The sequence below is a fragment of the Colias eurytheme genome, chromosome 4 (assembly GCF_061535395.1).
Source record: "Colias eurytheme isolate Ceu_HAF_F1 chromosome 4, ilColEury1 Martin Lab GWU primary, whole genome shotgun sequence".
Taxonomy (NCBI): domain Eukaryota; kingdom Metazoa; phylum Arthropoda; class Insecta; order Lepidoptera; family Pieridae; genus Colias; species Colias eurytheme.
This window is the reverse complement of record NC_142983.1, coordinates 875559-899358: the sequence shown is the minus strand read 5'-3', so window position 1 is coordinate 899358 and position 23800 is coordinate 875559. Positions and strand designations below refer to the sequence as shown.

General features: G+C 32.5%; 1 protein-coding gene across 1 annotated transcript in view; it reads left to right on the top strand.

Moving 5' to 3' along the window:
• Positions 1–16480: 16480 nt before the first annotated feature.
• The window catches only part of Atet (ABC transporter expressed in trachea), a 53366-nt gene continuing 46046 nt past the window's right edge, over positions 16481–23800 (top strand). Inside the window, exon 1 of the mRNA XM_090120314.1 lies at positions 16481–16633. The gene's annotated coding sequence lies outside the window, so the exon portion shown is untranslated. The remainder of the gene's footprint in view (positions 16634–23800) is intronic.

Below are 23800 nucleotides of genomic sequence, written 5' to 3'. Positions count from 1 at the left end.
TTTGTTATGAACATAATCTCTGTTTATTGAATGATAGCACTCTTTTATAGTTGCAAAAGCAATGATTAATATTCCTTTGTCAGACATTTTAATTGAGAGCGAATTATTCGATATCAGTAAAGAATTAGAACCTAGTTACATAAGATCTGTTTTATTATGGTTTTATTTAAATTTTATGTAAAAAGAAAAAATTCTCACGGAAAAGCCGAGTACATTGAGTACAATACGATAATATTAATTTACTAATGAGTTTTATTTTTAAAGCTATTTTTTGTACCTACATATTATTAAAATTATTAGATACTTCAGTTTGTTCGTGAAATATTTAATCTTGAATAATTTATAAAGAGTAATTTACGCATGTAGATAAAATAAAAAAAAACTTATTTGCATCTTATTTGTATTTTTTTCCATTTCGCGGTATTCTTGGAAATCTTTGTCATCATATTGCCATTCGCTTTTGACTTTTTGTTTGTAGTTTTCTGAATAAGCCCAACGGACGTAACTTTTTCGTCAAAAAATACCTAGTAACAAAACAAACAAAGGTTAAAAAACCTGTTGTTTTTATGAAGTTTTATGCAGGCCATGAAATTAATTAAAGGACTAACTACTTATACCTGCCATCTATTATTATATAGGTAGGTATATACTCGACGATTTATTCACCAATAATTTCGTCTCTAAACAGTGAGCATGACTTTACCTCTATAATTAACAGAAATTAATGATAGTATTCAATGTACCTGCTCTAAATCAAATTTATGATTCTCGTGTTAAATCAAAAACAATGCGAATACCTAATATGCGAAACGAAGCTATTAATTACATAAAAATTGTCATATAGTATCTCATGTAAGTATAATTTTTGTCATAGTAACCACTCATCATTGTCTGACAATTTAAAGAGTACACAGTCAGTGAGGGCTCTATTGTGTTTCCCTCGATTGTTACATGTGTGGCTTCTTTTGTCTTCGCGAGACGAAACGCCGTCAATTTTTCAATATTTCTCTCTTTATTTGGGATTCGCGGAATTAGGAATGATGTAATTCTTTGTTCGAATTAACTTGATATTTTCAAGAAGATTTTGTTGGGATAATAGGGCATAGGACTATAGGATACATCTTATTACTTATACCTGTGCTTATACTATAATTTTCAGTAGCTGGCTATAGGCGTAGGATGTAGTTCATTCTGTAGATTGAACCTACATTTTCTTTTGCCCCAAAATACGACATGAGATTTCACTATACTCAATTGAAAAGAAAAACAAACAATACTAAAGTAAAAAAGTTAAATAAAGTGCAGCGATTTTAATGGAGTGCGAGAGGCTCTGTGAGATTTATGATTAGTTTTTTCATGATCATTATCTTAACATTACCAACGTTGTAGTTTTTATACTATGTTATATGCGTAGCTTCGCTATGTTTTGTTTGTTTTATTTAGATAAAAATTTATGATTAGTTCCGGATAAATATTGTGCGACTGCGGTCTGCGATATACTACTACCTATTCACAGTCATTTGATTTTTCATTACATTACCTACATACCTACAATATACAATTTGAGGTCATATTTATCCGCATCATGCTTCCAATGTAGGTACCTAGAGCAGTTATTACTTTTTGAAATAGGTACTATTGGAATCTATTTATGTCGACGCAAAAGCGTTAGATATATTTTTCAATATGATACTACTGAAACAGATATATAAATGCATCAGTCCCATACGACAAAATTAGGGACTTCATATCAATCTCAATAACATATGAACAAAATTCGCAAATCTTTGTCGGCTAGTAACAGCATGAATAATATGCATACCGCCAACCGGTTTGATCCAAAGTTCAAGCACATTGATAGACGACACGCGATTTAATATGTATTGTTCCGTTTAGTACTTTTTGAGTGCACGCTATTGTATGTATATTTACTATATTTGTAATCTGTTATATATTTATAGTATTGTTGTTATTAAGAAATATCTCCCTCACAGAGCAAATTTAGGTTTTTGGACTACAATAAAAGTCGGCGGTTCGAGACCGTGCCACAGAATACTTAAATACACAAAAATACGACCGTGCGTGGAAAATTAAATAGATTTTTCAGATTATCTACACATTACCAATATATATCTTCATTTTCCCAAAGCATAACACTAGGTTATTTATTATCGTAATAATTTAGCGCTAAATAAATAAAACACAAGTAGGTATTAAAAAAGAAAAGAATAACTTAAGTAGGTTCAAAGAAAATTAATGGAATAGATTCAGTAATATGTAGTTGAAAATTAATTTCAAATAAATATGCTCAAGAAGTATTTACTCATTAAACTTAAGTTTTGCAGAAGTTTAAGATTATGAGTCTGAAAAGATTATACATATTCATTGACCCGAAATTGTAGTTGGAATACTTAAGTTTATGATTTCTTAGTGCCACTGAAATATTAAAAGCATAAGTTTAATTAAATTGACGTCCAAATGATATATTACTAGATTTCCGCCCGCGGTTTCGCCCGCTTTGTCTAAAACCTTTTAAATTATACACTAAAACCTTCATCTTGTATCACTCTATCTATTAAAAAACCGCATCAAAATTGGGTGCGTAGTTTTAACGATATAAGCATACATAGGGACATAGGGATAGAGATAGCGACTTTGTTTTATACTATGTAGTGATAAATGGGGGACCAACTCTATTTGTTTTAAATGTTTTTAACAATTTACACTGAACATAATAGTTATTTGGACCAGTTTTATTTTAAAAAGAAATGGAAAGCATAATTTGCATAATGTAAGGCTCAATAGTTACGTTTATGTAATACCACGTTATTGTAATTTTGTCTTATCTACGTATAATTCCTTAAATTCTCAGATACAAGAACTAGAAAGGATATACAATATACATACTTAGTAAACTTATTTAACTTTATTACAATATCACTGCAAAGTCAAAATCTTTTGATTTAATATTTTTACTATCTGTGCTTCAGTGGCTCCGCTCCTGTTGGTCTTAGCGTTATGATATTCAGCAGCCTTCCTCGATAAATGGGCTATCTAACACCGAAAGAATTTTTCAAATCGGCCAGTAGTTCCTGAGATTAGCGCTTTCAAGCAAACAAAGCAACAAACTCTTCAGTTTTATAATATTAGTATAGATTAGTAGAATAGATGCACGATGCAGCGGTACCAAGGAGAAGATGCCTTATTTAGTAACAAACCAATTGGGATGATTGTAGCCATCTGACTTGTAACAACGAAGAACAATTATTGTCACAATTGAACGGGGACACAGTTCAATCAGTTAGGATCATTAAGTACAGAAATTCTTTTGACAATTAATTTTTTTTGTAGCAAATTATAATTCTGTAAAATTAGTAGATTAATGTGTTCTTATTTATCAATCTAATGTGATTTAATTAAGAATATCTTGGAGAATCAGAGACGATGAAAGCAGGAAAACATACGTTGGCATAAATTTTTTGTGATTGTTAATTGTTGCAAAAATCTTTTTATTTTTTTTATCCATCATGAAAACTTCATAAATAAATAATACAAAATTCATCCTCGTATATATTTTAACAATGAGGATCACCACTGACAGCTATAAATTGACCAATAAGAGCGACCAACAATAATTCCGCCGAAGACGCCGAATCAAATATATTTAATTTGTGATTACACAATCAATTTGCTAACCGCAGATTTTACGGTCAATAAATTTGGAGATAATGAAAGTTGATCTAAACAAATTTGGTTTTATAACGGTACAGTGGCATTTGTTGTAAGTAGGTCATGATGACACATTTGAGAGAAAAAGGAGTAGATAAGAGTTGAAAGTCCACATTCATTATTAATGGCACTTTGAAACGCGTGTGTGCGAAAAGGGCAGCAGACTTATAGTCTTAACTCTAGCCCTTTTCCCAGGCATTGGTTTGTTGGTTTGTTTAATAGAAATAGATACATAGTCTATTGGCTGTGCTATTGGTTTGTCTGTTATTTATCAACGGAAAACCTTCTGATTATTTTTTAGCAATGCCTGATGGATCCCTAGATATTACCTACCTGGAACCAAATGTGAAGACCAGATTATGATCAATTATTATTCTCTAATCATCATCGATGACTGAAATTAGGATACTGCCCGATTTCAAAGGATCTTTCATCTTTACCATCTTTCTTTTCTACATCCAACAAAAACAAACACCTACAGCTTTACTCAATTCAAGTTAGATTCTCGATTTTCCCAAGAAATCCTACCTTATGCATATTTGCAAACTGCGGATAGCTACCTAAGTAGAGAAACAAGCTCAGGATCTTTGCGCACGTGTTCAGTTCAAAGGTCTTCCTTTGTTCAAAAATGCGTCATTACTGCTATACAGCAGATTATTGATCAGCCTGTTTCTATAGCAGATCGTTTGTATCATGGAGAGAAATACAATGTTACAAATTAAAGCAACCAATCGATATATTAGCACACAGTGGGTCATCTCTTATTAACCTGTTTTTCCACGTTCCATGATGATGCATCTAAAATTTCCTGATATGCAGATTGGTCGATTGTACATACGGGTCCTTGAAATAAGAAGGTCGAATTTTGGTTGCGGGGATTTCAGTTTCAAAAAACATCTACTAAGTAATTATAGATCTTATTTATTTAGCAGTAAAATAGGATACCTTATTCTTTACAGAGCATTGTTTAATATCTATTTATTGCTTTGATTAATTTCCTCTTAGGTACAGGGGTGTAACATCAGATATGTCCATGGTTTTATAATTCTCAATCTAGCAGTTGTTCCTTTTCCCTATAAAATTAATCAATGAAACAGATGTAAAATGCATCTGCCCCGTACCCCACAACATGGATGACTTCACTTTTCTTGCATTCTCACTTTTGAATGTAGAGCACCTGTATTATGTCGATTTAAAAATATGTACTACCATAAAAATATCCTTAAAATTTCTTCTATAATATTTGGCATTGAACTTGAAAATAAATTTGTATTCAAGTACGTGCCTAACCTTACAAGGCTGGGTTATCATTGGAACAAGCACGCGACTTATTAGCATAAAATTAATTTAATATGTTTAGCCTGTTTGATGTGTCTTTAGATATTCAGTCTCTATGGAGATGGAAAGCGAGAATACAGAACTTCACTTGAGTAATATAACTTATGACTAATGTTTGGCAAACCGTGTAAACGATCTTTAAATCTAGGTATCTAAAAGCTTTTTTTTTACACTGGTTCAAACAATTATTAAAATAAATAAAAACATTGATTTGATGCTTCATGTTATATTCGTGTAGAGGGCGAAGAAAGAATTCGTTCATCTTTGAAATTCGGAGAATTGGTGGTGTTCATAGAGATCTATTCTGTGATCTGTGGTGGTGTTGTATCAAAAACATACCTATTATGTTCCCGTAAAATATTGAAAAGGAAATACATATCATTTCTAGATATGTATTTCCAACATTTTCTATTGTTTACGCCTTACGGTATTAGGTATATATATTTATAAACGGTTATTATATATATAAACGCCTCGCTCTCTTGTTTTTCTGAAACACGAGCCACATAGATAAATGAAAGATTATAATAATCTTTTCATAATATTGAGGCAATAAATTAGTCACTGTTCTTCGTATTTTACACATTATACCCTGAAATCCTTCGCGTATAGCACAGTTATTCTGCCTATATAATATATATCTCTCATATCCTTCAGCTATCAGCCCTGAAATCTGATACTCTCCAATAATGACTACACAATTGTCAATTACAGTAAATATGAACAAGAAAAATGAAACAATAACTATGGCCTTAACATAATTATTAATGTCATTGATTTGCAGTACAGTTGCACTAAACGCACTGAGATCTTTGTGCTTCTATGTACATATGTTTATCTAAGCATGATAAATATTATTAACAATGAATCATACGGAATTCACCACTGAGTTGAACGCTAGCGATTTTTTAATAGATCACTAGAACAGTAAATTGGAAATTCCTGTAAAGGCAGGAGATTGGCAATCACCCATTACCATTAGGTTCAGCTATGCGATTGAATTTTTGGTGACTTGAAGTTGATTTTTTTTTAGCTTTTCTAGTATGTTGATTAGGAAGAACTGTAGTTAGTAGGTATTTACATGTTATAGGTAGGTACGTAATACGTATACTACTGGTGAAATGGATTTGCAAATCCGTTACGTAGTTATGGGTACTTAGTAGGTATATTATTATTAGTCTGTGGTTAAGGGATAAATAGACATACGTATACAGATAATGTGCAGATTATAGCATCATTTCTTCTTCAAATTCTCTCAAAAGCTAAAATTATTTGTCAAAAAATGGATAGATGCATTAAAATAATCCATGTTACGTAATTCTTACGTAAATATGAAATTATTTTTATAGGTTATCTAAATAGATACATATTAAATCTTATCAAAATTTATTGAACTTATTTCCTATAATTAATACTTTTATGCTTTACCATTTATTCTTATTTCTATCTGATTAATTATCCGTTTTCGATACCTATACGATAGATAGTCGTATTATCTGTGCCCATAGTAACAGACTTTTTCAATCTTCTCAGAAGCGAGAAAGACCTTAAAAAAGGCAAAAAATCACTAATAAAAAAGTTTACAAAACAAGCTATTGAATTTAGCGTCCGGTTTTCAATGTTCGTAGTCGATAATTTTATATGTACCTACTTGTGTAATAATTGTGTAATTGGATATATTCCAATTATTATTATTAACCGACATTCTCAAGAACGACGAAAGTAAAAATTATTAACATAGTGTATGTTTAAGTTTTTTCACACTTATAAAAACAATACTTACATGAACTGAGATTGTACAAAAAACGTTTGCCATAAAATGATTAGGTATCTATATGAATCATTATATGTACCTATTAGGTTTGTAATTTACTGTAGGTACCTATAAAGATAATGTTTTGATACTTTAATTCTGACAAGCTATGTTCACACTAATAAAAATATTATATATAACACTAGATTTCCGCCCGCGGCTTCGCCCGCGTTTTCAAAGGAAAACCCGCATAGTTCCCGTTCCCGTGGGATTTCCGAGATAAAACCTATCCTATGTGTTAATCCAAGTTACCCTCTACATGTGTGCTAAATTTCATTGTAATCGGTTCAGTAGTTTTTACGTGAAAGAGTAACAAACATCCATACATCCATACATCCATACATCCATACAAACTTTCGCCTTTATAATAGTATTAAGATTAAGATATCAACGTTAGGTTCATCTACACTACAAACACAACACAATTTCTTAGTAATCATCATCATCAATCAATACATATAATAAAATTCTAGAAAAGTGGTGTCTGTACAATGAAAATATGTAAAAAAAAATTAGCAGGGGTTATTACTAAATCGATCCCAAACCCAAAACTGTTGTTAAAAAAATTTTTGTCTGTTTGTCTGTTTGTCTGTTTGTCGGTTTGTCTGTTTGTCTGTATGTTTGAACACGCTAATCTCAGAAACGGCTTATCCGATTTAGATGCGGTTTTCACTAATATATTGTGGTAAGCTTCATTTAACATTTAGTGTTTATTTCATGTCAATCGGTTCATAAATAAAAAAGTTATGAGCATTTAAGTAATCACAGCGAACATTTGCTAAGGCATTCTATACATGAATTACTTTATTACGTAAATTATACGCTAAAGTTATTCCTTGACATGTCCAGATGATCATATAGAAAGTCCCCAAGCGTGGGGGGGGGTGGTTATGCTGAGGGGGTAGTAGGGGGGTCAAAGGACCTTTATTTAGATTTTTGCTCATAAGTCTAAAATTTTCTATATAAAAGGTCTTTGAAATTATGTCGTAGGTATTATTTTTAACCCCCGACGCAAAAAGAGGGGTGTTATGTCCGCTATGTGTGTATTGCGTGTCTGTCTGTGCCACCGTAGCTCGCTAACGGGTAATACCAATTAGATGCGTTTTTTTGTTACATTAGTTGTTTATTATATTATATAGGGGTAAGTGGGAATGAAAAAAACGAATGTTAGTTGTTAATGTAGGTTGTTAATGTAGGTTATACCCAAGTGATATATCAAATGAAAATAGACGACATGTCAGAAACAATTAGTCAAATTTTATTAAAATCGGTTCCTCCATTTATTTGATATAGGGGTAAAAGTGGGAATAAATAAATGAATTTTATCAAATATACTCAAGTGACGTATCTAATGAAAGACATGACGTGTAAAGTACAATAAGACATATTTTATCAAAATTGGCTCATCCATTTATTGGATAAAAGTGGCAATAAAAGTTGTCAAATATACCTAAGTGGCATATCAAATGAAAGGGCATGACCTGACGTGAGAAGTATAATAAGGCATAGGTATTTAATCAAAATCGGTTCATCCATTTATTATATAGAGGGGTAAAAGTGGGAATGAAAAAAACGAATGTTGTCTGTTATACCCAAGTGATATATCGAATGAAAAAAGATGACCTGTCAGAAACAATTAAGTAGTCCAATGTTATCAAAATCGGTTCATCCATTTATTTGATATAGGGGTAAAAGTGGGAATAAATAAATAAATTTTATCAAATATACTCAAGTGACTTATCTAATGAAAGACATGACGTGTAAAGTACAATAAGACATATTTTATCAAAATTGGTTCATCCATTTATTGGATATAGGTATAAAAGTGGGAATAAAAGTTGTCAAATAATATACCCAAGTGGCATATCAAATGAAAGGGCATGACCTGGCGTGAGAAGTATGATGAGGCATATTTAATCAAAATCGGATCATCCATTTATTGATTTATAGCGGTAAAAGTGGGAATGAATAATCGAATGTGGTCAAATAATATAATCAAGCGGCATATCAAATGACGTGTGAATTACAATTAGTCATGTTTTATCAAAATTGGTTAATCTGTTTATTACATATAGGGCACCTTAGGGGTGATAGTGGGGATAAATAATCCAAATGGAGTAGGTACCAAACGAAAGGATATGACATGTACATAATATATAGGTATGATTAGACATGGTTTCGATCAAAATCGGTTCTGCCATTTACTAGGGGTGAAAGGGAAAAGTTGAACGTCTGTGAAAGTAGAAGGAATATGGGAGCGGGAGAATAACCACATCCTGGAAATTTTGAACTCTTCTGTACCTAAGTTTTATACCTAGCTCAGTTTAGTAATAAATTTTACTAACAGTTCTTTTGTGTTATTATTTATTTTATTTCTTAACTTTATAATAATGTGTAAGTACTTATAATTTAGTTGTATATGATAGTACGTGTTTCAAGACGTGTTTACTCAATAATTGTGTGTTAAGTAGTAACTACTATACAGTCACTATTCCACGCGGACGAAGTCGCGGGCACAGCTAGTGAAATAATAAATTCATCAATACATGATATATTGATGGCATACGATTAAATTGAGTCACTTCCTACCACGTACACAAACCTTATGGAATAGTTATATTGATATTTCCCAAAGGCTTTGACCTCGTTGCCTATCCAAAGAGCCTGTTGGTTATTTATAATTTAGGAGTCTTCTGTCTTTTTTCAATTTTCTAATATTATGATACCTATATCCAATTTATTTATGAACTATTATTCGTATATTGATTTATTCGTTTCAAATTCTCGTATTCGTTTCAAAGAACTCATTTCTGGCTCATCCCTATCCCCTTACAGTATTATAATGGTTTCTACAAAATAATATACCTATCAGATTTTTCCCATTCCTATTTTTCTAAGATCCATGAGCTTGATCAAATAAACAAAAATATAAGGCAATAAAAAGAGACATATAGTTATCGATGTCGGAGCATCACTAAATATCGATAAACTGGTGGATCTACATTATCCATAAGATAAAAATACAGATAAAAAATTCGGTTAATAATGATATTAGGTAAATGTATTGTACCAATTTAATTAATAACCTCATGTCGCTCATCATTTAGCGAACCATAAATTAATCGTTTAGGAAAGGGACCTCTCACTCAAGGTCCGAGGTCAGTGACATGCCGCCATTTTAGCAATTAATTATGAAAAAAAATGAGCAAATAATCAAAACATGAGTTGAATACCTTGAAATCTTGGTGTTAAAATAAAGTCCTTCAAAGATCTAATGGAGAGATTAAATCATGTACCACTGCAGGCTGTTGTAACTTTTACGATTAGTAATAGCATAACTAGTTAAAATTAAGAACTTCTATAAGCCTAATTGTGAAATGTACATGTCAAATTAAAAAGTTTCTGTAGGTATAAAAAATAAAGTAGGTAAAAGACGAAATTAAAATATTTTAAAAACAGATATAATATTACCTACTTCATTATTAAACTAAATAACTACTTATTTACTCACTAGCTGTGCCCGCGACTTCGTCCGCGTGGAATAGTGACTGTATAGTAGTTACTACTTAACACACAATTATTGAGTAAACACGTCTTGAAACACGTACTATCATATACAACTAAATTATAAGTACTTACACATTATTATAAAGTTAAGAAATAAAATAAATAATAACACAAAAGAACTGTTAGTAAAATTTATTACTAAACTGAGCTAGGTATAAAACTTAGGTACAGAAGAGTTCAAAATTTCCAGGATGTGGTTATTCTCCCGCTCCCATATTCCTTCTACTTTCACAGACGTTCAACTTTTCCCTTTCACCCCTAGTAAATGGCAGAACCGATTTTGATCGAAACCATGTCTAATCATACCTATATATTATGTACATGTCATATCCTTTCGTTTGGTACCTACTCCATTTGGATTATTTATCCCCACTATCACCCCTAAGGTGCCCTATATGTAATAAACAGATTAACCAATTTTGATAAAACATGACTAATTGTAATTCACACGTCATTTGATATGCCGCTTGATTATATTATTTGACCACATTCGATTATTCATTCCCACTTTTACCGCTATAAATCAATAAATGGATGATCCGATTTTGATTAAATATGCCTCATCATACTTCTCACGCCAGGTCATGCCCTTTCATTTGATATGCCACTTGGGTATATTATTTGACAACTTTTATTCCCACTTTTATACCTATATCCAATAAATGGATGAACCAATTTTGATAAAATATGTCTTATTGTACTTTACACGTCATGTCTTTCATTAGATAAGTCACTTGAGTATATTTGATAAAATTTATTTATTTATTCCCACTTTTACCCCTATATCAAATAAATGGATGAACCGATTTTGATAACATTGGACTACTTAATTGTTTCTGACAGGTCATCTTTTTTCATTCGATATATCACTTGGGTATAACAGACAACATTCGTTTTTTTCATTCCCACTTTTACCCCTCTATATAATAAATGGATGAACCGATTTTGATTAAATACCTATGCCTTATTATACTTCTCACGTCAGGTCATGCCCTTTCATTTGATATGCCACTTAGGTATATTTGACAACTTTTATTGCCACTTTTATCCAATAAATGGATGAGCCAATTTTGATAAAATATGTCTTATTGTACTTTACACGTCATGTCTTTCATTAGATACGTCACTTGAGTATATTTGATAAAATTCATTTATTTATTCCCACTTTTACCCCTATATCAAATAAATGGAGGAACCGATTTTAATAAAATTTGACTAATTGTTTCTGACATGTCGTCTATTTTCATTTGATATATCACTTGGGTATAACCTACATTAACAACCTACATTAACAACTAACATTCGTTTTTTTCATTCCCACTTACCCCTATATAATATAATAAACAACTAATGTAACAAAAAAACGCATCTAATTGGTATTACCCGTTAGCGAGCTACGGTGGCACAGACAGACACGCAATACACACATAGCGGACATAACACCCCTCTTTTTGCGTCGGGGGTTAAAAATAATACCTACGACATAATTTCAAAGACCTTTTATATAGAAAATTTTAGACTTATGAGCAAAAATCTAAATAAAGGTCCTTTGACCCCCCTACTACCCCCTCAGCATAACCACCCCCCCCCACGCTTGGGGACTTTCTATATGATCATCTGGACATGTCAAGGAATAACTTTAGCGTATAATTTACGTAATAAAGTAATTCATGTATAGAATGCCTAAGCAAATGTTCGCTGTGATTACTTAAATGCTCATAACTTTTTTATTTATGAACCGATTGACATGAAATAAACACTAAATGTTAAATGAAGCTTACCACAATATATTAGTGAAAACCGCATCTAAATCGGATAAGCCGTTTCTGAGATTAGCGTGTTCAAACATACAGACAAACAGACAAACCGACAAACAGACAAACAGACAAACAGACAAAAATTTTTTTAACAACAGTTTTGGGTTTGGGATCGATTTAGTAATAACCCCTGCTAATTTTTTTTTACATATTTTCATTGTACAGACACCACTTTTCTAGAATTTTATTATATGTATTGATGATTGTAAAATATAGGTAGACCAAAACTTTATAATTACCTAAATTTACAATAAAGGATTACTCTCGCGAAAAATTAATTTTCTAGGGCCTAGGCGGTGAAATATGATATGGGAATTCGTAGCGAGCTAATTGCAATCGTAAATCACAAACTGTATGCAATCAAAACCGCAGGCGCAAAGCTAGCAGATTAATAATTAATTCTAATTACTTAATTGCAAAGAAGGATGAGAGACAAAGCAAAAATGGACTTGAAACCGACAAGATAAAAAAATAGGTTATCATTTGTTTTCAATGCAATTATCGCTAACTATTACAAATGTTTAGAGTAAATATTAATTGCGACAATCTATAAACACATTACAATATCAAAGTTGATATGAGTTTGTATCTGTTTTGTAACTTGATCACGCAAAAACTACCGAACCGATACGGATCAGATGTTGAAGGCGGATCAATTATGTCCTGTAATGAAATACCTCTTTTACCCAGATACTAATAAAGCATAGGTTCAAGCTAATCAGCATAATTTTTGTTGTTATTGTTTATAGTTTAATTTTAACGGAACGAAGGAGGAGAGGAATCCACTTATAATTTTTTTTCAAAATTCAGTAGTAGGTTTATTAGTAGTAGCAAATAGCAATATACATCTAAAAATAAATCTTTTCATTTAGATTTTGGGGTTCAGTCACAGAATACGTAATACTTACCACCTAAAGGTGGACTTCCGACCACCGCGGCTCCGGCGTCACTAACACAGCGACAGTAACGCGGCGACAGAGCGATAGTATTATACAGTACGGAAATGTATGATGGAACGTTCGAGCGGAGCGCCACTGTCGCAGCGACAGTGTCGCCGCGTCAGTGACGCGCGGCTGTAGCGGCCGTGCAATGCTCGCGCAAGCACTGTCGCGTGGCAGGCTGCGAAAGCACGTTGTTTTTAGGTTATTATCTAGTTATTTTCGAGAGAATATCTAAAAAATGGAAGTTAGTAACATATTTACGGATGAGCAAGACGAGGCACTAATAAATTTAGTGTCTCAACATGCAATTTTGTAAATTGGGTCTGCTGGGCTTCGCTCCATACTATAGTAGTAACGAAGCAAAATATCATCATCCTCTTCTTCTTCTAATAATATTTTTTTAATTGATCAGTTCATTCCTACTGTACCGCACAATCGTCAGGTATGGACTAATAATTACTGTGACTGACGCCGGAGTCGCGCTGCTCGGAAGCCAATCTGCGTCTAAGCCGCTGCGACAATGACGCAGCGGCTTAGACGCTGCGGCCGTAGCGATAGAGCCGCGCTGGTCGGAAGTCCACCTTAACGCTAGTTAGTTGAACCTTCGAACTTATTCTTACACATTTCAATAAAAAATTCTTAGAAGGTAATACAACTCATTATAAAATAAATCAGGATTCAGGTATAGTCTTCGTTTGGTCTTTGGTGAAAAAATAATAGTCGTGCCTCCGATTTTAACCGGAAAAGACAGAAAATTTTAATGATACTTAACAATTCTTGTTTTGTATCCGTTAATTCTTTCATAAGTATACATATTTCGTAAAACCTGTTATTTTGACATTACAAGCGGACACTCCGTTATTTACGTTTTTTGTGTTTATACAAAATGTCACTTGTTCTAAAAATAAACTTATCACTTTACAAACTTCACCTTTCTCATTTTTTACTACTGGCAATCAAGCAATAAAGTACGGAGTACCATAGATTAAAAATAATCTTAAATGAAAAAAGTTTTAATTACAGCTGTAAATGTTGTGCCGAGCTGCCGGCTTCGTTTCAGTATCGACGTCCGGTCATTGACCCGCCCTAGGAAACTCCTGTCTGTTGATAACTATTGGCCCATAGTGAAAATGCGATAGACCGTAATTACAGGCTTTCAGGGGCTATTTATTCAATATATTTTCTTTGTTACAGAATCTAGTGTATTTAAACAAAGTGAGAAACTCAATATTTATATGAAAAATGCTGTTATTTCACGCCATATTTGTTATAATTAAAGCCATTTGAAGAGAGAATAATAGAAACATGGCAGCAATATAATATTTAGGATGACATTTATGATTTAGCTATACATATTTAAGAGCTACTTACACAATGTAAGGATAAATAGATAAAAAACAATTACCTACTCGGGTGAAACCGCGGGCTGCAGCTAGTCTTGAATATAAACAGCTGTGAATAGTCTTATTTGTTAACTGACTTACAGAAGGAGGGTAATGTTTCTTTCCAGTTTGTAGTTACTTGTTTAAAATAAATAGCAAAGAAAAGTACAAGCCCTAAATACCTAGTTGCCCAAGCCAAAATAAGTTAGGGCAGTAACTTACAGTTAATTTAGGTACATAAACTAAGTATAATTATATAATGTTAGATATAAAATAAATAACGTATAATAATCGGAATATTGTTATTATTATTGTATTATATATTGTTTTTAATATTAAATACGTCACTAAATTAATAATATTATCATATTAAGTATTTGTTATCATAGTTTCAGTGCGTCAATAATTGTGAACATATTAGTACTTACGCACTTTTTAATAATTAAGTAGTAATTACTAACCTAACTTAATTTTACACAGTGATGAGTTTTATTCATACTAAATTAATTAGTTACATGGAAAAATAGGTTATAACTTATAAGAAGGTTATAACTTATAAGTATTGAAAATATTTTATTTTACTTAGATAGGCTCTACTTATTTATTATGTAAGTATAAAATAAATTAAAGTAGTTTGATTTTTTTATAGAATTATGCGTCATTACCATAAATACTACAAGCGTATTTGTATATTGTATACGTAGTATATAATTATTATTAGTCTGTGCTACAAGCAAGTTGTTGAAACGCATGTTTATGTTTAACTATCTAGGTAGGTATATATTAATTAATTATGTAGGTATTCGTAGACAAAGGGTTTCCTAAAGCACATTCACGTGCGATGACTAATAAGGATGTAAAATATCGCGATTTGAAAGAAAATAGACAAAGCCAACAGGAAGCAAATATACTTCCCTTTTATTTTAGTTGTTTGCATTTAAAAACTCGTACAGAATCTTAAAATAGGGCAGCTATTAACTAAATCCCATAATAACAAACATACCCTATGTCCGCAGTGAGCGAAAAGGAGGTCATAGGATAGAGCGAGAGGGATGACTGTCCGAATCGATGTTAGAACAGCGTGGATATACATCTTTTCTCTCGCTCTCCGCCAGTACACACGCACCAAATGCACTGAAGATTTTTATCAATCGGTAGCTTGGTACAATCGTTGGTATGAAACAAAACCGCTTTTAGCCTGTGCCATTTTTTATATTTGAATTTGAATATAATTACAAAGATTTATATGAAAAGCTTTTATCATTAAGTGTGTACTATAGCGTGGTATAGCTATGAAATATGGTAATTCATTTGTTAACATTTATATTTATCCTTAAATACCTATATTCTATAAATTTTATCTGATTTCTGCACAGGTTGGATTACTTATTGTTTTTAAATGTAAAAACAAAGAATTGATTAAATATAAAACATTGTGAAATACCTAGTTGGCTAAGGAATTGCTACCTATTCTGATTATGTAGGAAGGAATGACGATAAAATTTATTATAATGAATACAAGTATGAAGTAATGTTGATTTTTAGATTCTTATAATACGTTGGTAATTAGAAAGCAAAAGTGTGACGAAACGATGCATAACAACGATAAACTATTTAATATTTATACTATTACATATTTTATGTAGGAGTATGAATCTGAGACGTATTTCTTTACGATACAGTGATAGTTGAAGGTATTAATTACGTCACTATTCATCGACAATCGATTTGCAATGTCTTTCACAAACACAAAACAGCTGTGCAGCTTCGGTATCCATCGCCTTTGTCCGTGGACGTGCCGAGTTCGTTGATACTTTCGTCTGTCTACAGTACACGTATAGTCTGTGACTGTATTATGGTATACGTTTATATGTATTCTATAGTCACTAGTCAGTAACACGTTAGCGTAAGTAGGGAGTAGACGTTTTATTTCTTACGAAAATAAACCAATATCTGTTATCCAGTGTGCTGTTACGTACTTTTTCTCGTGTTTGCACTGTGCTAGTGATTTATTTGCTGTAAATTGTGGATTTTATTTTCATTTAGGTGAGTGTTCCATTTATAGTTTGTTGAAAAAACTTTACAGCATTTTCGCGGAGTGAAAAGATCTGCGAGCGTGCATTTTTAAATAAACAAAGGGTTTGTTAGCTACTGTAAGAAAGCTGAATAAAAAATTCATATTTAGATACATAGGTCTTATTATGTAGGAATCGAAACTCTATGACTTTTTTGTCGCATGGACATTTTCGTCTGGACACTTTTTTCACAGAAAATGTGTAATTAAAGCATGTCTTACATACCTACACTTATTGTATAAACAATAAACATATTGAGTTTGATATAAAAACGAAATAGGTATGTATTTAAAAAAGCATCAGTACCAACCTACATAAATTTAGGTTACGGATAATAAGTGTTAGTTACTGCAGCTATAACATTTTTTATTTATAAAACTGCATCATTTACATAACAATAAGAATGACAATTATGTTTGTGTAATTAAGTACTGCCAAATAGAAGCTTTTTTTCATTCAAATTCGTAATTATTTCGCCAAAAAGAAATAAAAGAAAATGCCCCATCCTTCACAAGGTTACCGAAGGTGCTTTTTATGTTATTTTGATTGACGATATTTTACTTATGTCTGAATCTGGTTTTGCCTCGGCAATACGAGCCAAGACTTAGAATAAAGGCATTGCAAAAAATGATCAGATTTATTATATGCGATGTAGATTTATTCTAAGAAATGCTTGTTTTACTTGTGTTTGCATTGTAATGAGGTTTTTTAACATGTTCCAACGATCGCGATGCAGATGGTAGGTAGGTTCTAAATAAGTTTTTATATTTTTAAATTATTATCATCAGTATTATTTTCATATTACTAGGTACATGTATTTAAATACCTCCTAAGTCCTAAGTCCTAACCCACGTGCTTTGTTTTTTATTTATTTTGGATGTCAATATTCGAAATTTTATTGAGTAGATTTTATGATAAGTTTACAAGTTTCATCGATTAATCCTTTTGATCCTAAGAATCCCAGTGATGATAATAGTTTTCAATTTTTTTGGACAATATAAATAAGAGCGAGATTCGCTCTTATTATATTACTACATAAACTGAAAGACTGAAATGTATGTATGGTTTTCACGCATAAACTACTGGACCGATTTCAAAAATTCTTTCACCATTAGAAAACTGCATCTTCACTGAGCAACATAGGCTATATTGCAATTTCAAAAAAAATGAGATCCTTACCAAAAATGCAATAATGTAACCCAAGATGTAAAAAATTCATTAATAAAATTTTTGTCATCGCGTGCGCTGCGGAATCTATTCCTTGAAGTACCTACGAGGATGGTTCAGATTATGAAAAATAAAACCGGCCAAGTGCGAGTCGGGCTCGCGCACAAAGGGTTCCGTAGCAGCAAATATAATAAATTACAGTTAAATCAACCTATCTCAAAAACTATAAGAGATACTTTGATCAAACCAAAAATCGTTGAAAGAGTTAATTAGCATGCATCACCTCTATTTTTTTTAGAATTTTATACCCCGTAGTTATAAAAATAGAGGGGGGGGGACATACTTTTTACGACTTTGAGAGCTGATATCTCAAAAACCGTTCACTTTAAGAAAAATGTTTTTTAGAAAACTTTATATCATTTTAAAAGACCTTTCCATTGATACCCCACACGGGTATGTACATCGAAAAAAAAAATTTCATCCCTCAGTTACATGTATGGGGGGCCCCACCCCCAATTCTTTTTTTTACTATTTAGTGTCATATTTTTGTAGCGGTTCATACAACACATATTCCCATCAAATTTCATCACTGTAGTACTTATAGTTTCCGAGTAAATCGGCTGTGACAGACGGACAGACGGACAGACGGACAGACGGACATGACGAAACTATAAGGGTTCCGTTTTTGCCATTTTGGCTACGGAACCCTAAAAACGTAAACATGTAGGTACCACGGGCGAAGCCGGGGCGGACTGCTAGTATAATATAATCTATACTAATAATATAAAGAGGAAAAGTTTGTAAGTATGTATGTAAGTATGTATGTATGTATGGTTTTCACGCAAAAACTACTGGACCGATTTCAAAAATTCTTTCACCATTAGAAAGCTGCATCTTTACTGAGCAACATAGGCTATATTGCATTTTCAAAAAAATTAGAGATCCTTACCAAAAATGCAATAATGTAACCCAAGGTGTAAAAAAATCCTCAATAAAACTTCTGTCATCGCGTGCGCTGCGGAATCTATTGAAGATAGAACAAAAAAATGTTCTACAGTATTATAGAATGGATCAATATCTACAAGAAAGTCCGCGATACCATATGTCCATCTTCAGTAGTTATGTTACTACAACAACTTTTTTACGTTTTCAAAGTAAATAGAAGTGCCGACAGTAATCAAACCATGTTATCCATACAAATATATTAATCCTTATCCCATTAAATGATGTTTTATTATAGACTGTTTCAATACCAGCAAAATACTTTTTAAATGAAAAGAATTGGATATTCCATTCAAAAGATATAACGAATTTAAAAGTGTCAATCTACAGAAAATAGTAGGTATACTATTCGAGCAGGCCGTAGTGCGGGGGTCACGGAGGAATTCTACCAATATGCGTCTTGACGGAACACAGAGGGGTTTTGGTCGGTAGGAATCCGACATAACCCACGGCCCCTCCCCGGGAGGCCGTGGGTATCTATGAAAGATTTCCCCACTAAAACAAAAAAAAAGGCCGTAGTGCGGGACGGGGTAAAGGTGATTTTCATGTGATTAAAAATTAAACCTATAGTCCGACCTATAGTAGACTTTTCACTGTAACGATATCGCTATCTATGCGGGTGAAACCGCAGGGCATTGCTAGTATGTATATATATTACGAATATAGTTCCGAAAATATCCGCTAGCACACGTGGCGCATCTGTATCGAAAAAAATTGTGCGTGAAAACCACAGGTGAAAACGCTTTTATATAGGTAGGTACCTACTTATTGATTTATCATCTTTATTTGGATATTTAAATAATATGATGCATTTCTTTGCTTCTTTCGCGGTTTAAGTTTCTTTAAGTATCCTGCATACAAAACAACGTAGGATACAAATTGTTGTTTATTTTAATGTTATTTAGGTATACATATAATAAATCTCTTTATTTTAATCAACGCTTTATCTACCAAGAGTATAATCATCAGAATTCAGAACAAAATATAGGCTTGAGTTTTGCTCCGGTCGACTGCTCCGTCCTCGCGTATCGAGACTATCGAGTTACTTTCATTAGTGATTAATTATTTTGTTTTTAGCTAACATTAGCGAAAGAAAATATTATATAAACAATTAAATACCAGTACATAAGTACATAGATAGAGTCTTTTACTTAGCGCCATCTAGTATTCAAATTAGTACAACTTTTATTAGCTGATAATAATATATTATAGGCACAATATAGGTAAAAGTTAAAACTAATAAATATATTTTTGAAGTGAAACTTCTTTATAGGGGTTGGAAAAAAATTAAGGGTAACATTTTTCGTTACGCGTGACATTTTTCCGTTACGCCGTACGCGCCATATTTTTCTTATCCCTACCACGCGTGATTCGACGTATTTCTGTAAAGTAGCATGTAGTAAATAATATTGAAATGACATTTTCTACTTTTCGTGGCTATAAAATTAAAAATAGATATTTATTTATAAATTATGAACTATAACATTTTTACGAGTGCAAAAAATGATTATTGTTTTTGTTTGTTTGAAAGTTTTGTTCGCTGTTGAAATAAAATATTTAAATAATACTTCAATTTAATTTTACAAAGTCTGATTTTCATTGTATAGATAGGATAAAAACTATAAAAAAATCGAAAAGCTACCTAAAAATTTATCCGTGTCGGGACAAGCAGCTATCATTATCTACAGATCTAGAGCACTAAACGTTCTTTAGTACAATAGCTCCTAAACTAGAGTACTATTTACACATTCGCGCGAATAGCTAGCGAAGCGAATAACGAAAATATTTTACAGCGTTTACACAATCGTGTTCGCCATTCGGTTCGCTATTCGCACGAATGTGTAAATGCGGCATAATGCATCACGTATCACATATTTTTTCAAGCTGCAAACCGTTATGTGAGTCACAAGGATTATCCATTTATTTACGGAAGAGATTTGCTTTAACATTAACTGGATTCTTAGTCAATATTATTGCGTAAGAGGCATTTTTGTATGTTTTAAATAAGGTCTACAATCTACATACCTATTACCTATGTATCGTGGATAACTAAATAAGTACTTACTAACTGCTTTGTCTCCACGATTACCTTGTAATTGCATTAACTTACTACTTAAAGCATTTGAAATAAATTAGCAACGTAATAAATAATTTATTCTTAAATTAAAGCAAGAGTCCTATCAAAACGTGCTCTACCGTTGAGATTGCGCAACAAACAAACTTACTAATATTTGACATACGTTTTCGTAAACATGACATGTATCGTTGGGCGTACTTATTTAATTTATTTGTTCATGCTTTATGACATACCTATTCAAAAGGATGTATCAAAAGTAATAACATATTCCAATCAACCAAAGTCTTCATTGGGTAAAACTTGAACAAATTTCTATCTCCGGGATATGACCTTATCGTAGATAACGTTAGGATTATTGAAAGATTTCAAAGTCATTATCATACCTACATGATTTATTTGGTATCCGATTAAATACTAATTAAATAAAACTAATAGATAACATGGATAAAATACCTACATGATAACAGCGAATCAATTTGAATACGTCAAACTATATGTGTTCTTGCTCTACCATGAGTTTACGCACACGATACTTGCTAATTGCTATAGCGATTGTAGTAAGCGGTTTGTATAAAACTAACATACCGCCCGCGGCTTCGCCCGCTTTGTCTAAAACCTAATAAATTATATACTAAAACCTTCCTCTTGAATCACTCTATCTATTAAAAAAACCGCATCAAAATCCGTTGTTTTAAAGATTTAAGCATACAAAGGGACATAGGGAAATAGGGACAGAGAAAGCGACTTATTTTTATACTATGTAGACTATGTAGTGATTTCGTACAGCGCCCGTCAGGCGTCAACTCATGGTAGAGGTAAACGGAAATTCGTAATTGCTTTTTTTGGTTCATTTGAATTTATTTACGTAAATGAAGCGGTAAATTAGAGTCTGATAGATATATAGGGAAAAATGTGTTTTTTGGTACCTACTACCTAGGTTAATACGGAGAAAGTTAACAACGTGGAATATTTTACGCTTTTCCCAATGGAAAGCTTCTATCAGCGAACAATATTGCCGGTATTATCTAGGAATGGACTTTGCCACAAATCAATTAAAGATTGGACAGTAGAAAATAAATTGTTCACTATTGGCAAATGAATTGAATGAATTAGTCCATCAGTCTAAGCATGAAAATGTGACAGGCAAATTAAAATTAAAATCCCTGGTTCAGATAATCACGGGAACAGTGGTTTCATATCCAGAGAGTAAAATGAAATATACGGTCGATTTATGTGTGTAGCTGATAAGCTACATACATAAATACATGCAGTTTGTCATATAAATACGCAGTTCACTGGGAAATTTCGTTGTTTTTAGGAACGTTGGTTCATATCCCACAATCATTGAAACAGTTGTACAATGCATCTGCCCTATACGATATAAACTACTTGCGTATGTATATATGTACATACATATATTATATAATAAACTAGCGGTCCGCCCCGGCTTCGCCCGTGGTACATAATATTTACATTTTCTCTACATAAAAACCATCCTCGTACTTCAAGGAACATAATAAAAAAAGAATTATCGAAATCGGTTTAGCCGTTCTCGAGTTATGCGCTTACCAACACATTTTGCGATTCATTTTTAGGGTTCCGTAGCCAAAATGGCAAAAACGGAACCCTTATAGTTTCGTCATGTCCGTCTGTCCGTCTGTCCGTCTGTCCGTCTGTCACAGCCGATTTACTCGGAAACTATAAGTACTACAGTGATGAAATTTGATGGGAATATGTGTTGTATGAACAGCTACAAAAATATGACACTAAATAGTAAAAAAAAGAATTGGGGGTGGGGCCCCCCATACATGTAACTGAGGGATGAAATTTTTTTTTTCGATGTACATACCCGTGTGGGGTATCAATGGAAAGGTCTTTTAAAATGATATAAAGTTTTCTAAAAAACATTTTTCTTAAAGTGAACGGTTTTTGAGATATCAGCTCTCAAAGTCGTAAAAAGTATGTCCCCCCCCCTCTATTTTTATAACTACGGGGTATAAAATTCTAAAAAAAATAGAGGTGATGCATGCTAATTAACTCTTTCAACGATTTTTGGTTTGATCAAAGTATCTCTTATAGTTTTTGAGATAGGTTGATTTAACTGTAATTTATTATATTTGCTGCTACGGAACCCTTTGTGCGCGAGCCCGACTCGCACTTGGCCGGTTTTATTATATATAAGAGATAAATGACAGGAATTCCGTTAGGCAATTAAATACTAAAGGCCTACAGTACTCACGCCTACTTTCATATTATGTCCCAATAAAATTGACCTACTTTATCGCGTAACTCTTAACCTAAAAAGCATTTGAACGCTTTTTATGTAACTTTTATTCGAGTGTCCTACTTTTAATGCATTCGATTTTCCATGGATTCCCAGATTTTTATATCTTCCGCATGATGGTACTGTTTATAGAGAGCTAAATATAAAATAGCTATCTGTGAGCTGCGGTTTTACCCGCATTGCTCCGCTCCTCATGGTCTTAGCGTGATGAAAAATTATAGCCTATAGCCTTCCTCGATAAATGGACTATCTCACAAACGCTTCAGCTAATATTGTCATAGATTTACCTACTATAATAATTTCAATTATACTATTTTTTTTTACATTATAATACAGTGTATAAGAAAATATAAGAATTATATACTGTGAAATATTATCAAAATGTTATCGTCATAGAAATCTAAATAACAAGACACTAGAAGTCGTAAGCGTGCGTGACCTTGTCGCCACTCAGGTGATTTGCACAACACCAGTGCATTCGTCACTGTTCAGTTGCTCTGGAGACGTATGAGTGTATACATGGTGTGTTTCAGCAATTCCCATTGCGGAAATTCTTCCACAAGTTGTAATTATACTTATAAAGGAATAATATTTCATCGGAAAATATT